At 40.8% G+C, this 18,055-nt stretch overlaps 1 protein-coding gene across 2 annotated transcripts in view; it reads left to right on the plus strand.

Moving 5' to 3' along the window:
- Positions 1 to 328: 328 nt before the first annotated feature.
- The window catches only part of CPQ (carboxypeptidase Q), a 150,633-nt gene continuing 132,906 nt past the window's right edge, over positions 329 to 18,055 (plus strand). The window contains exon 1 of one of the 2 annotated variants that reach the window (XM_033512352.1): positions 329 to 410. The gene's annotated coding sequence lies outside the window, so the exon portion shown is untranslated. The remainder of the gene's footprint in view (positions 411 to 18,055) is intronic. The other variant, XM_015618259.3, reaches the window with a different exon arrangement.

Consider the following 18,055-nt stretch of genomic DNA (forward strand, 5'->3'; position numbering starts at 1 on the left):
TTAAACACTGTCTCTTTCAATCTCCTGCCATAGGAAGGGACTTTCAGTAGATCACGCTGACCAGAGCCCCATCCCAGCTGGCGTTGAATGTCTCCAGGAATGGGCCATCCCAACTTCTTTGGGAGGCAGCTTCATCCAGTCCCTCACAGCCCCTCGCACGAAGGTCTCAGTCCCCTGGAAAACTCGGTAGTGGCGGGCGATGTTTTCCAGGTGCCCAGGGATGGGCGGCAGGGGTCGAACGGGGCCCGCCTGGCCTCGGGCCGAGCTATGAGGCGCCAGGGCCGGGGCAGCGGCGGGTCCCGGGCGGCGGCCCGGCCCCTCCCACCCCCGCGGCCGCTCCTCCTTCCCCCGCTGCAGCCGCCCGGGGGTCAGGGCCGTGCCGGCGCCGCCGCCCGATCTGCGCGGGGAAGGTTCGTGTTTGCTCTGCCCGCCGCCTCATCCTCCTCCTTTTCCTCCTCCTGCTCCCCCTCCTCCGCACAGGCCGTCCCCCCCGGGCTGCCGGCGCTCCTCCGCCGGGCTGTAGCGCTCTTTCGGGAGGCTTCGGCCCCGGAGGAGGGGCACTGACCGCCATTCCCCGCTGGGCTCAGCCGCGGCTCCTTGTCTGGCTCTAGAGCCGTGCAGCGTGTGCTGCCTTCCCCACCCCTCACCCCTCCCGCAGTGGGGCCGCTGGGCCGCAGCCCCGGTGCTGCCGGCCCGGCCCCGCTCGGTGGGCTGGAGCCCCGGCCTGGCAGCGGGGGTCGGCACCGCCTCGCTGTATCCGCTGTTCGCCCTTTGCTGGATGGGAGACTGACATGATGGTCATGGTCGTACTTCAGGAGCATGGACGTTGCATCGCGTCATACAGCGGAGAAGGACCTGGAGGTGCTTGTCGACAGCTGGGTGAACATGAGCCAGCAGTGAGCCCAGGTGGCCAAGAAGGGCAGTGGCATCCTGGCCTGGCTCAGCAATAGTGTGGCCAGCAGGAGCAGGGCAGGGATTGTCCCCCTGTCCTGGCACTGCTGAGGCCACAGCTCGAGTGCTGTGTCCAGTTCTGGGCCCCTCAGAACAAGAAGGACATTGAGGGGCTGGAGCGTGTCCAGAGGAGGGAAATGGAGCTGGTGAGGGATCTGGAGCACAAACCCTGAGAGGAGCGGCTGAGGGAGCTGGGGGTGCTTAGCCTGGAGAAAAGGAGGCTCAGGGAGACCTTAGCATTCTCTGCAACTTCCTGAAAGAAGGTTGTAGCCAGGTGAGGGTCGGTCTCTTTTCCCAGGTAACAAGTGACAGGACGAGTAAACTGTGTCAGGGGAGTTTTAAGTTGGACATTTGGAGGAATTTCACAGAAAGACTGATTAGACATTGGAATAGACTGCCCAGGAAGTAGTGGAGTCACCGTCCCCAGAGGTGTTTAAGGAAAGACTGGACTTGGCACTTTGTTCCAGGGTGTAGTTGATGTGGTGGTGTTCAGTCAGACATTGGACTCAAAGATCTCAGAGGTCTTTTCCAGTCTCATTGATTTTGTGATTCTGTGAAACAAAATCCTTGCTTACCCTCTTGTTTCTCTTAATTTAAAAACAAGTATGGACTCAAAGTCGGCAGTCGCACAGTGCTTGGGGGATACATGGTCAATGTTAGACAAGGCACAATGCTCTACCATGATCCTGAAGTGAGCAAAGTTGACAGCAGTCACTGACCAAAAGCTAAAAAATATATAAAAGTTATGAAAAAAATATATAAATTATTAGAAAAACATATAAAGAAATATGAAAAAGATAAAAGTTCTGTGGGCTGAATCAGATTTGTCTAAGGAAGCATTAGATGCAAAGGAACCTTTTGAATGTAGTGGTTATATCTGCCAAGTTGTAAGTGTACTCAAAACTACAAAAGGACAAATTCAAGATACAAGTGCAATAATTATGTTTGCATATTAATTACTTGTTTTTTCCTCCAAACTGCAATATTTTGAGGACCTGACTTTCCTAAGTGCTGCATGAGTACCAAAAGTGTCTGCTCAGACAGTGCCATACACAAAGGCACCTAAAATCCTAACGTCTTGTTAAGTGAGCCCTAATTTTTAAAATTTTGTCTGTCTGTTGGTTTGGCTCTATTCAAACTTAGATTTACTGTTTCTGGAAACAGTTCTCTAAAACTGTTGTTGGAATGTTGTAATCTATTGATTAAAGGGGAGTATGTGAGTGTTCTTACAAAGCAATACTTGGGATGGCTGTAGAGCAGACTCCCTGTGTGGAAACGGAATAACTGCTTGTATTTTCACCTATCTGTAATGTATCTCTCTATTTTAGCTTGTGAAAATTTGTGAGATTTAAGTTAGGGTGACAAAAGCTGGCCTAGATTTTGTTCTGGTTAATTTTCTGCAGGGATGAAAGCTTTTATTAGATGTCTTTCTCATGCTTACCTGTCAGTTCTTAAAACCACCTTCCAGTCTTGTCTGGTGCTCCTTCTGTTGGATTATTAATTTTAATAAAATATCAAACGTTTATTTTCACAAAGAAACCCCACAAAGCCTGCCATGTGCATTAGAGTTCGTATGTCCCTTGTTTCCTTGTAAATGTTGTCTAATTCCCTTAGACATATTCTCCCTAGCTTGAATAGCATCTATCTATTGTCCCTTGCAATGTTTTACTTTACCCAAACTTATGTATTTCAGATGAAGGCTGTGTAGATAAACTTGGATCAAAGCCTCCACAGCTTTAGAGATTCATACAAAGCCTTTGTATTACATGATCTTGTTTCTTGGTGTTTGAAATACATATAATTCTTTTGAACAGTGTAACAATAAGATACTGAATCAGGTAAGAACAGATTGCAAATCTGGGCTGGGGAAGAACAGCCTGTCATTGACCCCTATTGGGAGACATCTGTTAGCAAAAGCTCAAATAAATTTGTATTTGTTTTATAACACAATTTTGCAAATGCCTGTGTGTCTTTAATGCCGACTTGAGAAAGGAAGTAACTTATAATATCTTACTATTGATATAATTGCAGAAACTCATAATGCACATGGGATTCTTTTATCTATTCCTGATATATTGTATAAAACTTTCTTGTTTTAAGATTGAAAACTTTGCCTTGTCATTTCTTCCTTTCTTTCCAATTGTGGGAGGATGAAGGGTGGCAGTACATCTAAGAGGTAGCAGCTGCAGGGGTGAAATATTTTGCCTAAAGAAGCACTTTGTGGGTAGAAATGTACGGAACGATTACAATCTTGAAGCTCTACAGTTCTTTCTGTTCTGTCTCGACAGGAAATATTATCTGTCAAAAACTGCATTGCAGTAATCTTCCACTTTTTTTGTAACCAAATGCCTGAAATAATCTCAAAGTACTGAAGTAAATGTAAGTTCTTTCTTCAGTTGACCCCAAGTCACTTACATTTTCACTGTGATGGTAGTAGTGAAGTTCTAGCTCAGATTTCTAATCTCTTAAATGCCAATTACTTGATTAAGTCAGTATTTTTTGCCAGAATCTTTGAAGAATGCTTTGCTCTTTTTTGTTTCAGTTTTACAGTACAAGAAAAAACTGTATGTGAGCTTGAGAAAAATGTTAACCTTATTAGCCTGTAATTTTAAAAAATGATAAATTTGGTACCTTGATCTTATAAGAGACTTGATTTCTGACTTAGAGAGAATGGACCAATGGTGGGAGGTTTGCTTTTAATTTATTTATTTATCTATCTACCTACTTATTTTTTAATTTAATGGAGAATATTCATACACCAGGCTCATTTGGATTCTTTCTTTTTTTCTGTATGGGTACTAATAATAGTAATATTTTAGCAGATTCTTTAGGAATACTTAACATAGGTTTCTTCTGTGAATTTCCTCTACAGTGGATGAGAGAAAAATGTAGAAATCCCTTTGGTAATGTTGCTGCCAAGAGAGACTTGATTGAAATATCTAATCAATAGACATGTAGGTTAAAATACATCTCTAAGAATTTATGTATTTTGGCTAAGTGTTTTATTGTACTACACACTGTATACTACATATATCAGAGATATGGCAAGAGACCTGTGATCTTACAACCTGACTTTAAGAGAATACTAATGCTGTTTTAAAAAGAAAACTGTATCAGTCACATTTATCTCAATTCTCTAAGATGAATTTTAAATCAATGATCATTATGTTATTGTAAGAGGAGGTTAATCTCAGGTTGCCTATCACAGATACTCATTTCATCATAGGAGTTATAAACAACTAAGATTATTTTAAACTTGCCAGAGTGACCATCTTGCATTCAGTATAACAGTGCTAGTTTCTACAGGCTCAGGATTTGAGCAAACCTGATTTGTGGCCCCACAGATTCAGCATCTTGTCCAATTGAGAACTGTTGTCACTCTTTTTAAAGCCTGTTTTAGTACTGATATGAGAAAACAGTTCTGGTTTTAAACCTGTTGTTGTCTATGTATTTGGGCTTTCTTCTTTCTTAATTTTTCTCAAGTTGCTGGTTAAGGTGAGTGATCTTTTACTTAAATGTACTGATAGTACATTTCCTGCTCGAACACACTGTAAGAAAGGGAATGAGACTTCTGTCTCTCCTGGATTTTTCTAGCTTTCTTCTACTTCATGTACATTGATACACTGTGCCTTTAAGTTTTTGTTAGTTTGTTGTGGTTTTTTTCAGAGGAGACACTTGACTGTGAATTTACCTGAGGCGAGTCTAAAGGAATTGTGTGTTTCAAGTAGCCCCACAAAAAGGGGTTTATATAATATTATGCATGTGCCAATAGTAATTTGAGAAAGACATGTTCTTTTTTGATGTCCTAAAATATGGTCTGAGCCAATAGGCTCCATTTGGAAAGCGTCCACTATTTTATCTGTAACATTTGCAGGCCAGATTAAATTTGATTTATCTTAAATGGTTTCCCCTTCTACTCTTCACACATTTTGAGATTAGTGTTTCTGATTCTGTTGGCTTTTATTGTTCTGAATCACAAGGTAGATCTTTTAGTTCACAGAATTCACAGAATGACTGGGTTGGAAGAAACCATCAAGATCGTCAAGTCCAACCCATGCCCTAACACCTCAACTAGACCATGGCACCAAATGCTACATCCAGTCTTTTTCTAAACACATCCAGGGATGGTGACTCCACCACCTCACTGGGCAGTGAAAAACTTTTTCCTGATATCCACCCTATATTTCCCTTGGCACAGCTCAAGGCTCTGTCCTGTCATCTGTCACTTGCTGCCTGGAGAAAGAGACCAACCCCCACCTGACTACACCCACCTTTCAGGGAGTTGCAGAGGGGGATAAGGTCACCTCTGAGTCTCCTTTCCTCCAGGCTTTTCTCCAGTTCTCTCTCTGCTCATGTTCTCCTGTACAAAACACAAGTCCTCTTTTTGTGGAAGGCTATGAAAACTTCTTGGGAGTTTTAGTTTAATGAAAATCTTTATTGCTTTGGAAGCAGAAAGAATTGTAAGCTACTAATTTCTTTGAGATTGATCATATGATCAGTCTTTAAGAATGATTTTGTATACTGCAGTGGGCTATTAGTATTTTCTCCTGTGACAACTAGGTAAAGCAGATAAATGCATTACTAATCTCAGGTAATCTGTTCGGTGCTGCTGAAAAATACACAGAGCAGACAATTTCTGCCTCAGGAATGCACTGTGAGATACTCAAGAAGAAAAACAAAGTCAGCTTGGTTTAATTACTTGTTCAGTTTGGTTGTCTTGAAACAGCCATTGAGTTAGGAATCTCTAGAGGGTTTTCAGTTGAAAAAAATCTCAGGAATAGGCTTATAAAATTTTGTGCAGGCTCTGAGTTACTGCCCTTGTCCATTTTACCTGCAGCTGCTGCAGAGTTTTCCACCCCAGCCACCCAAGTGGCTTTTGGTCAGCCATTCTCACCCAGGTGGCAGTGGAAGAGCAGAGCTGTCTGTTCCTCAGAGTGCAGGGACCACTGCAGTCCAATCTTCCTTCGAGTAGTGCATCTTCATTTTCTCTTTGGCACTAATCTCCCAGTACTAATGCTCATTATTAATTTCTGCAAACAAAGCAAAATTGCTTTTTATGGATTGGTTCTCAGCTGCTGATCAGATGGACAAGGTTCTGGTACAAATGAATGTCAATTTGAAGGGCAGAATGACTATAGCTGGGATCTAGATGTACATAAACCACAACTGATCCAAATCTGTGTTCCACTCAGTTCAGGCTGGTAAAATGCACATACACTGATTTTAATATACATTACTCACAGGGTCTGTGCTTTGTGTTTCATTTTGGACTTAGGTCTTTAAGATGAAAAGAAACCTTGCAGAAAGAGGGGTAATGAGCAGGAATGTCTCTGTGGCTGCCCTTCAGAGGGTAACTGAATGAGGGCAGATGTGCTTGTCTCCAGCAGCCAATGCCACCCAAGTCAGCAGATAGATTTTGATTTTTAATGCTCTCTGGTGTACTCTACAGTTGTTAAAAGACCTGGCATTGCCAAATGCAATGTATCCAACACAGATGGATTGTACTGGGCTCTTTGGTAGTTATACAGGTTTGGACTATTCAAGCAAGTCTGGCAATGAAAGAGGCTTATAAGAAATATGGAGAAAGACTTTTTAACAGGGCATCTTGTGATAGGACAAGGATTAATGGTTTTAAACTAAAATAGAAATAAAGGAGAATTTTTTTGTACTGAGTATAATGAAACTCTAGAACAGGTTGTCCAGAGAGGTGGTAGAAGCTCCATTCCTGGAGACAGTCAAGGTCAGGTTGGGTTGGGCTCTGAGCAGCCTGATGTAGTCGAAGCTCACCCTGCTTGTTGCAGGGGGGTTGGACTGAGTGACACTGAACGTGTCTTCCAACCCAAACCTATGGTTTGATGGTCTATGACTCTGTAGTGACATTCCTGAAAATCCAGAACAAGAGCAGTTGAGGAGCTGAAGACAGGAATGGGAGCATAGGAAAATTCATTTGAAGAATCTTATAAAAATATAAAAATAACTGTTGGGAGCTTATCAGTATGTGAACTTTAAATAAGAAAAACAGATGCATACTGGATAAATAAGAATTAGAGTAGGCACCTGTCTAATGCTACCTCCCAAAATGATCAAAATGAAACATGCTGTCTTACATTGCCTGTCCTTACAGACAACTGGCATAGGAAGGATGAAAGTCAACTATTTTCCCTGGAAAGCATTTTCAGCTGTGGTGCAGTAACAGCTGGGCTGTTTGCTGCAAGCATCACTGCAACTGTGGGTAACTGTCTGTGTAAACTCAGCTGCTCTTCTGAAAGCAAAATGTAACTGCTGTAAAAAAAGCCTTAATATAGGAATTAAATAGGATAGTAAACTTGAGAAATGTAGGCTTCTTGCTTACCTTGCCTTCTGTCCAGGTGTTTATATCTAAGTACTTTGTGCTCAAAGAGTAGGACTTGTTGGTAAACATGGATTAAGGGATGGGAGTTATTGTTACCATCCGACCTGTTTCAGGGAGTAACTGGGAAGTTGTCATAGTGGAGCAGAACCAAAACGTAAGTGTAGTCACATGTGGTGAAATCATCATCCTGAAAGGATCAGCACTTTATGAAGAAGTCAAAGATGCTTTTGAATGAAGGAGCATTAATAACTTTATGTGAATTCTTTCATCAATTGCCTCTGCTTGCAAGCTGATGTATGTGATAAAATTGAAACCAAGTGTAAGTGATCCCCCAATACCAGTTCCATTTTAACTTGGAATTGCTTTTAATTAATCAAGAGACTGACATTTGCAACATCTGGATTTACTGAAGGATGCAGAGGCTCCATTTTTAACTCACGTTAGTAACACCAGAGTCCCAAATGGTTGACAGTTGCTTTACTCATGCTGTGGATAAAGCCCTCTGAATTTTATGTAGTTATGACTGGGCAATTGTGTGGGTTTGAAAACTGACATTTATAGCTAAATCAAAGTAGTGTGTTCCAAGTGCTTTGTTTCTTCAAGCTTTTGTCTCCTCAATGGTTAGTCTTGTGACTAGAAACAGTTTTAAGGCCACTTTCCCGAAGCTTGTGCTTGCAGAAGGTTATTTTGGAGGAAGAACCAAAGCCAGAGATGTCTTAATTCCCTGAGCTCTCTATTCATTTTGGTGGCACTGTATATAAATATTTATTTAAAATGTGTTAAAATAGTTTCTCTTTTTGTTGTGAACCAGGCATAACTTGTCCAGCAAAGCCAGGAGGAGTTTGTGGCTGTCACCTGCAATAGCAGAAGGATAGGAGGAGTAATGGAGGTATGAAAGTGGAGCTGTGGGCTCTCTGGGCTCAGTTGGGCTGAAGTCCCTGTGTGCTTCCAGAACTTAGGTGCAGTCACTTACCTGAACCTGTGTGTTCTTGTCAGTGCTGATGAGTTGGTTTTCTGAAAGGCAGGTAAAAACTTCTTTGGAGTTTGGGAGATAGCACCTGTGTGTTCACTTTGCCTTAAAAATCTGAACTGTGCAGAAGTATTTAAGATCTAAAAGGAAACTCATGTCTGTTTTGTTTCCTCCCATACTTTCTTGGCATAATCTAATCTCGGAGTATTATTGTTAGATGCAGTATCAGAATCATGTCAGTGCAAAGTCAGGGAGATATCTTAACATTTGCAGAGAGAGGGTTGGTCACTTTCTGTCACTGTCCTCTCTATATAATTAGTGTGTTTATGGTATATTTTGGGGGAGGGGTTTGTTTATGATTTTTGTTGGTGGTTTTTGGGGTTTTTTTGTGGTTGTTTTTTGTCTTTTTTCACTTTGATTGCCAGTTGATGTTTTGTAACATGACCATTTGCTTCAGTGCAGCAAGCTTTTGATCATCTGCTCTTACAGTGTCAGAAGAAACGGGCTAAGTGGTTATGCTAATGTCTTTTTTGTGGCAACTGAAGCATTTAGAGGTGTCACTTCTGGGTCCCTCCTCTTCCAGTTGTTGGTTCATTTTGTCTGTAGTTGTAAGGCATGTTTCTCTCAGCATGTCTCTGCAGTGAGTAGCACAGGGGACCCTGATGATAACAGGGATGTGTTGAATATTGCTTAAAAAAAAAGTTAATGCCGATATATGTCTGTTGTCCTAGCTAACTTTTATCCTGCAATAGCAAAACGGTTTGATACTTTTTTTCTTTTAAATGGCATTAAAGTAATTAGAAGTTAAATACAGAATCGGAACTGCCTTATGCATAGTAAGTGTGGTGCTTCATGATCAAATGTGTGCTGCACTGGGGAGTAACTTTGATGAAAAAGTGGTGCTGGAGCTTTCTTCCACATCAGAAAGAGGTCTGGTTTTGCCAATTTATTTCTCAAAATTGGACAAAACCCAGATTTCTCTCAAGCTCTTTAAGTAAAGTGTATTTATCTTGCTAGCAGTCTGTTACATTTAAGCTTTTTTTTTCCCCTACATTTCAGTGCATTCTGCAGTTGGATGGTGGCCCCAATTGTACATTGCCACTGAACTGTAGCAACTTGTTTCTGATGTTGATATGTTGGAATACAGTGTGATATTTGAGTACCAGTATTATGCTCTAGTGATCGTGATGAAATTATAAATTACATACTTCATAATATAACTCATCAAAATAAATAATTTTCCCGCTCTTAATATAAGTAAAGAAATGTGTGCATCATAAAGATAATTTTTCTGTCAATTGTAATGAGAAATTCTTGATCCTGCTCTTTTTTGTATAGTTGCATTTACAGATTCACTCTTTGTTGCCTTGGGAAGGGAAGACTCAGTGGAAGTATCCTACAATAAGGAGGGGAAAGACTAAAGTAAAAGTTCTTAAGAAATCTAGCAATATGATGACCAGACTTCTCAGCTTCACAAAACCACTTGATTGCTTTTTACTGTAGCAGTATGAAGAACTTACCTTTTCTTGTGACTATAGAGAAAGACTGTATAAAAAAACGTGACAAGTGAAAAAGATACTCAAAAAAGTTACAGTTATTTTAATCAGGAAATTTTCTTTATTAATATTCTTAAATATCTTATATTCAGCATTGCTGAATGTTTATTGACTTAATTTGGAATTATGGTGCTACTTATAGTTTGTACACTGGGACTGTTAAAGGTTTGAAGTAAAGTAGTAAAATGGTTGGATACTTTTGAAAATGCTGGTATTGCCCTTTTTTTGTTGTTTTCTTTAAGGTGTTTAATGTTCATCACTTTTCTTTGAACCCACAACTAAAAATGAAAAAATTTTGTTCCATATGCAAAGCAAAAAATGCTTTGTAGATCTGTGGTTGTAGACACATATTATTCTTGTCATGTATGAAAATGCTAAGAATTTAACTTCTAAGTTTCTAATTCTGAGGTATATAATATATATGTATTATATACATAATATATATGTAGCTGCAAATATCTGGTGCAATTTTTGTTAAAATATATTAGAAAAGTTGGTTTGTTGTACATTACATAATTAGTAACAAAGATTGATTAATTTGGTGGTTCATTTTGGCAAATGTTCTGACCCCTAGTAGTGTGATGTGTAGTTGCCTTTAAAACTGAGATTTAATTGTTGGAAGGAGAAACTCAAAATATTTAGATTTCCTTCTGCTGAAACGCTGCTTGGAGGCGCATCAAGAAGTACCTTCAAGTGCCAGGTGCATGGCAGTGGGATTCCTTTTGGCATTCACAGGAGTGACAGACCAACCTTTAACAGTAACAGTCCTGTACTGACTGTTGCTAACAAACTTGGTTTGCTCCTGTTACAATGTCTGTCCATCAGTTTTAGCAGCTTTTGCTATCCAGGTGAGGATTGATCATTTGCTCATGGCTCATACCTTCTGTCATAGGCTTCCTCCTGGTAGGGAGATAGGTTTCATCATTTGGCTGTATGCAATCTACTAGTCTTTCAATAAAAGCTCAAAAGGAAAATATTTAACATCTGATTTCTGGGAATGATTTCAATTAATGCGAGATGTGATCTTGTTGAACATGTTTTCAAAAAGAAACTTAATTTAGAATTCTGGGTAAAAAAAGTTTAAGCACTGTTTAAGCATATGTACAGAAGAGGTTGTGAGAGAAGATTTCTGTGGTTATGTTGCTTCCTTAAAAGGGAGCACTTTTCACCTGTAGGAAAGACACAAAAACATGCAGTTCTGAAGAGTTTGTGTCTCAGTAACTCGTGAATTTTGTGAAACAATACAAGATACCTGTCTCACTTTTTATACTAGGGGAATAGTTGTGGATTTGAATGAAGTTGAGCATAAAAATACCAGGTTGTATAATTGTGGCCCTAATCTTGTATGTGTTGTTTGTGTATGTGTTGATTTAATTGTTTAAAATCATTCCCTGCCTCTCCAGTTGTCTTTCAACACCATCAGTTGACTTTAGGTAGATACTTTGGCTTTTAATGTAATATGAACAACATTGTATTTTGATGTTGTTGTTTCCTAACTGCCTTCCAATGATTAAGTATTTCTATTCTCTTCAGTTCTGATCTAAAAAAATCTCACTGAATTTCCTATCTTTTCCTCTGAAAAGATAATATACTCCCTTTTGAGAATTGTATTTCCAAGCTTATTAAGAAGAGTAATATCAGCTGCTGTATGGCTGAGGCCTTGTTCAGTGCTTTTGGGTTTTTTTGTTATTCTTAACTTTTGTCTGGAACACACTGCTTCTTAGAGGAGTAGCTGGCTGATCATTTCTGTGGCTTTGCTGATACAGTATTCTGCACATGGATTGTGGTGTGATTCTTTAGGATTATTGTCATCCATTTTAGCAGCAGCTATGGAATAAGAATTTATCAAGGTAGCCTGTTATTATTCTGAGGCTTGGAGGTGAGGGAAGAGGGAAGAATGGCTCCTTTTGCTGCTTCCTTTGTATGTTAAGCTGCAGTACTTCCCCCATACTGACTATAAATAGGGTATGAACTTCTGCCAAATGAGGAGTTATGGCTGCAGCGTCTCTTGGAATGTTTGGACTTTCTTAGTCTTAATCTGTAGTGTTCATAAAACTTTTCACTTCCTATTCTGTCTACATAAATCAGTATCACACTAGAGCCTGTGTGGTCATAGGTTGCACTTATATTTTCAAGGATTTCACTTTCTATCTTCAATTGTAGAAGATCAAAATAGTTATTCTGAAACTGGTAAAATAGCTCAGGTGTTTCCTTTGGTGTTTTAGACTTTTTGGTCCAGCTAATAAGATTATCCAAAGCCTTATATCCATGTTGTGTTGTACTCTTCTTTACCTTAGTTTTACGTGTCAAAAGGTTAATTTTAAGGGCTTTTAAATGTAAATAATAGCTTCAATTGTGTGTGTTCCCAAACCCAAGATTTTCCAACTGCTTAAATGTTCTCCCAGATGAGGAATTATGACAATTCTGAAAAAGCAGTCTTTGAGGAATGTCTGCTTTTCTGCTTCATTCTGTAAGATCATAAAGCTTATATTTCCCCCACTGTCCCATCCATTCCTTCTCCTTATCTTTATAAGTGATGGAATAACTCTGTGACTTTATTTTTAGGCAGAAATCTCCTCCTCATTTTGCAAGTTCACCTAGCCTTCCAGTCATCCTACTCCACAGCTGTCACAACAAACTTTTTTCTAGTGCTATTAAATGTATTAGACATCACTCTGCAGCATGTTAGTTTGTTACCCTGGGGCTTTTCAGTCTATTCTCATATCATCAGGACCACTGTGTGATTTCAAGATTTCCTACATTCCCTGAAGGAAAATCAAATGGTGGTTAAGAAACTGATAGATAGTCTATAGATATGGCAGATCTCTAGCAATTAAGTGGTTAATAGCCTCAGTTTTTTGTTTTCATTCCTCATTTCCCATAACCATGACTCCTGTGAACTCACTGTATCCTTTTGTCTATATTTTCAACTGGGATTTTGGGAGAACTTTGCCACACTGGAGAAGAAGCAGTGCTACAGCTTTATCCTATTTTTATGCCCTCTGCTCCCCTTTCTGTTATTTGATTGCTGTAGACAGTAATCAGTCAGACAATAGTCAGTCTCTCATCTGAGAGATTCCTTTGTCCTCTTTCTCTTATTCTTTTCTGTCTGTAACATTTAAGTAATTTATATTGTAATGATTTTAATGCTGGAAATGCCAGTTAGCCTGGTTAAATATTGGGTGTGCTCTTCTTTTATATAAGGGCACCGTTAAAATATGAAGATCCCAATGAGCTTGTCCTTTAGCATCAAAAATGGCAATTAGGTACAAAAAAATTGGCCAGACAATAGGCAGAAGCATCCTTAAAGAACTACTAATAAATGTATCTTCTGGCACCCTCTGCCCTACCTGCATACCTACCACAGTATTGTGCTGTACATTTCATTCTCTTTCATATTAATTTGAGCTGGAAAAGACTTATTTTCTGCCTTTAGTTTCTCTTTTTCTTCTACATACCTAGAACCTTTCTCCCTTGATTTTTTTAAAACCCTTTCAGGTTGTGTCTCTGGTCTCCTTTCATATTCTGAATCATGCATCTAGTTTGAAAGACATCTTTTGAGCTCTAGTCCAAAGTGTCTTTTTAAGCAGGGTCAGCTGCTGCAGGCTGTCCAGGCCCATGCCTAGACAGGTTTGGAATATGTCCCTGTATATTGCAAACTTCACAACCTCTCTGAGCAACATCTTTCAATGTTTAACTACCCTCAACACAAAAAAAAAAACAACAACAAAAAAACCAACATTCTTGTATTCAGATGGAATTGCATATATATCAGTTTGTTTCCATTGAGTCTTGTTCTGTTGGTGGGCACCACTGGAAAGAGCCTGGCACTGCCATCTTTGTTCCCTCCCATCAGGTATTTCCATCCACTGATGAATCCTTCCCTTTCCTTCTGGAGAAGAAAATAATCTTTTCTTCTTCAAATTGAACAGTTAAAGCTCTCTCTGCCTTTCCTAATAGGGATACTGGATACTCCAGTCCCTTAATCATCCTTGTGGCCCTTTGTTGTACAGCATGTCCACATCTTTCTCATACTGGGAAGCCCAGGAGTGAAGAAATAATCCAGGTCTGGCTTCTCTAATACTGACTAGAGGGGAGAGATGACATCCCTCCTCCTGCTGACAACACTCCTGATGTGCAGCCCATCAGGCTGTTGGTCTTTGGCAGCATGAAGCTTTGCTGACTCATTCTTTGCCAACTCCTTTCCAGCTGGTTATCCCCAGCCTGTCTTAGTGCATGGGGGGGTTAGTCTTCCCCAGATGCAGGACTTGTTGAACTTCTTAAGGTTCCTGCCTGCCTGCCTTCTCACACAGCCACTCCTCCCAATCTTCCCATCATCTGAGGCCACATTCTGTCCAAGCATCCAGATTATTAATGGAGATTTATAAGAATTCTGGAGCAGGCATGGACTTTTAGGGATCACCATTAGCTACCATCTGTCAACTAGATGTCACTCAAAATCCTCTGGGCTTGGTTGTTCAGTTGATTTTCAATCCACCTCACTCTCTGCTCATCAGACTTCATCAGCTTCCCTGGGACCTCTATGGAGACTGTCAACCGCCTTACCAATGTAAAGGGGAAGCAAATCCACTTCTCTTTCCTCATGTACCAAGCCAGCAATTTTTCCTAGAAGGGCAACATGTTGATTATGCAGTTTCCCCTTTGTAAATCCATGCTAACTATTCTGAGTCACCTTCTTGTCCTTCATATGTGTGGAAGTAATTTTCATGATTTTTCTCCTGTCCACTTGTCAGAGCTTTATGTGAGGCTGACTGGTCTGTAGTTCCCTACATCTTATTTCTTGCCCTTCTCAAAGACAGGAGTGACATGACAAGAATGTCCTCACAATGACATCAGCTCTCAATAGTTGTAGGTGCAACCCATGATGCTCCATGGATTTATATGTGTACAGTTTAAGTGCTACCTAACTTAGTCTTCCTCACTCCAGACTTTCCCCTTTAAATGTTCTGCTAGGATTTTGCAGGGAAAAACCTTTCTTTCTGTGAACTATATTCAGAGCATTCCCTTCCTTTTGTATGGATCCAGGTACTCCTGTGGCTGGATGCCCTCTTTGTACTTCATGAACAGTAAAACACATGGAACAACTTTGACTCTCCTGTTACTTTTTATTAATTTGGCTGGCACTGTAAGGTTGATTTGCTGAGTCTTCAGTAGTTAGATGTGGAAAAATAAGTAATCTCCTTTGCTAGAGGATTCACTGAGCTGATAAAGTTGCAGAGACTGGGAAAACAGATGTGTGATTCTTTCCCTGGACTAGTGGGGAGTGATTCCTGTATTGCAGTCTGAGTATGATGTTATTTTACCCAGCAGGGAAGTATTTCAGATAGCTGCTTTTGAACAGATTGTGCTGGAGTATTCAAGGAAAGCACAATAAATTACATTCCTTTTTTTGTGTTCTTGACCAGGGTTTGAATTCAGTTATATTCCTCTTACAGTGTATTGGCAGGCAGTGAAATGCTGTGCAATGCAGAAGTATGTTACATCCACAGAAGTTGTGGAAACATGTCTGTTCTCAGTGTTCAGTGGGAAATTCCTGGAAGAAGTGTATCTCTTAAATGCAGGTCCTCTGGGGCAGCCTTTGGAGTGAGTATGCTGCTGGTTTTGAATAAGGCTAGGAGAACAAAGAAAGCTTTTCTTAGTTAAGGGAAATGTGATAACTACAGTTGCATATGTCCATTGAAAAAAGTGCATGAAGTTGGTAGCTGGGGGATCTTTGAGGTGGCCAATGCTATTTAAATAATCCCTCTGTGCCTTCTGTGTAACAACCAAGTGTATCTGCTTTTTTCTGGTAGATTTTGCAAACCCTTAAACGAACAAACCCCCAAATGTTGTTTTTGAAACTAAATCTACAAAATTGTCTTACTCCATTCAGCATTTATCCATTATCTTGCTAACTTCTTTGTGTGTGATGAACTTGGCAAAAATCAGGGAACAAGCATGGTCATCCTGAGAAAATGACTGATGTCTCTAGAAGAGGATGTCTAAGAGCATGTAATTAACTGGTTAAGGGAAAGTACATGGAGAAAGTGCAGAGCATAGCAATAAAAATACACCAATACTCTCTGTGTAGTATAACCACAAATAAACAGTAACTCAGACTATAAAAGGCATTTTGTGGTTCTCAGACAGTGTCCTGAGATAACCTGAGTCTTCTGCTCCTGGTTGTCTAAGACCTTTGCCCTGTTGGTCTCAGAGAAATCTCTGTTACAGATTTATCATTCACAGATTAAATCTATGATGATTTTTTTTTTTGTTTAGCAAAAATGTTGCTTTACTGTGAAGAACTTATTACTGCCTTGATCTCAAGTTTAGGGGATATTTGAATAGTTAAGGCAAATACCTTAGTATTACTCTATTGCTAAAGCAATTGTTTAAATTGCTATTTGTGAAAAGACCCATAAAGGCCTATGGAAGGCTGGCAGGCTTTGTGTTGGTTATCATATGAGCTAGGCTTGGTGACTCCAAAATGATTGTGTGAGTGTTTTTTGTGGGTATTGGGGTGGTTTTGTTTATTTATTTATTTGTCTGAATTCTGGTGGTTTATGGATCCTAGAAATGGGGTTAGTACTTTGACTCTTTCTGTGTCTCATTTCTGCATTGCACAGCCAGTGTTTCATGTGGCATCTTATGGGTGCATGCCTAGTGGATTATCTCCCTTTTTGGGAGCTGATCAGAAGCTCTCATAAAAGTTGTGGGTTGCCTCTTCTGTTTCTATTGACAAATCTATGCTCTTAAGTGCCTGCACAGTAACATTTACAAAATGGGGAATAAATCAAGACAGAGGTCTGTGTGTAGTTGCAGAGCTGTGATCTTGTTGGGATCATAGACATGTGGAGGGATAGCTCACATGACTGAAATATTGCAGTGGATGGATAGATGCCCTTTAGAAAGGACAGACTGGAAAGAGGAGGTGATGGAGTTGCCCTTTATGTGAGAGGACAGCTGTAGTGCTTGGAATTCTGCCTGGGGATGGGTGATGAACCAACAGAAGGCCTCTGGATAAGGATTATTAAAGATCAGACTGGTATGGGTGACTAAAGCAGCTGTGTGTTATCAGCCACCTGATCAGGAAGAACAAGTAGATGTGGCCTTAAGAGCTGGAAGTAGCTCCTCATTCACAGGCTCTGTTGCTTCAACTATCCCAATATCTGCTGGAGGGTCATCACAGCAGGCTATAAGCAATCCAGGAGGATTGCTGTGCCTGACACAGGTTACGGAGAAGCCATCAAGGAGAGGGGCTATGATGGACTTCACACAAGCAAAGAAGGGCTGTGAAGGTCAAAGGCAGCCTTGGCTACAGTGTCCATGAGGTAATGGAATTCAGGATCCTAGGAGCAGGTCAAAAAGCAGGATCACAGCACTGGACTTCAGGAGAGAAGACTTTGACCTCTTCAAAGACTTGTTTGATATAAGTCCTGAGGAATAAAGCCCTGGAAGAAGAAGAGGATCCAAAGAAAGCTTGCTAATAATCTGGCATGGTTTAACCCCAGATGGTAACTAAGTACCATGCAGACACACACTCACTTCTTGCTCCCAGCCCCTGGTGACATAAGGAGGAGATACAGAAAAAGAGGTGGTTGTGGTTTGATGTTGGCCCAATGCCAGGCACCCATGAGACTCACTCACTCACCCTCCCCTGCTACAGCTGGGCAGAGGAAGGGAAAAAAAATTAATGAATGCTTCATGAGTTAGATAAGAACCAGGAGAAATATTTCAAGGGCAAAACAGGCTGAACTTAAATTGCAGAGTGAATTTTGTTACTAACAGAATCACAGGAGGATAATGAGATATAAACCCTTGAAACACCTTTTTCCCCCCAGCCCCTCCCTCCTTCCCGCCAACAGTGCAGGAAGACAAGGTGTGGGGTTTTTGGTCATCACTGAGATTTTCTTCCACTGTTCTGGGAGAGGAGTCCTTGGCTCCTTGGGAGAGGAGTCCTTCCCCTGTGAGGCTGTGGGGTCCCTCCCATGGGAGACAGTTCTATGTGAACTTCTCCAACGTGGGTCCATTCCCACAAGCAGCAGCCAAATCTCACCTGCTGCAATGTGAATTCCTCTCATGGACAGACAGTCCTCCCAAAACTGCTGCAGCTTGGGTCACTCTTCCACAGGATGCAGTCCTCCAAGGACAGGCTGTTCCAGCCTGGAAGCAGGGCCCTCTCTCTCTCCACTGGGTCTTCCACTGGATCACAGCCTCCTCCAGGCA

Source organism: Parus major, chromosome 2 (genome assembly GCF_001522545.3).
Source record: "Parus major isolate Abel chromosome 2, Parus_major1.1, whole genome shotgun sequence".
In the NCBI taxonomy this organism is placed as follows: domain Eukaryota; kingdom Metazoa; phylum Chordata; class Aves; order Passeriformes; family Paridae; genus Parus; species Parus major.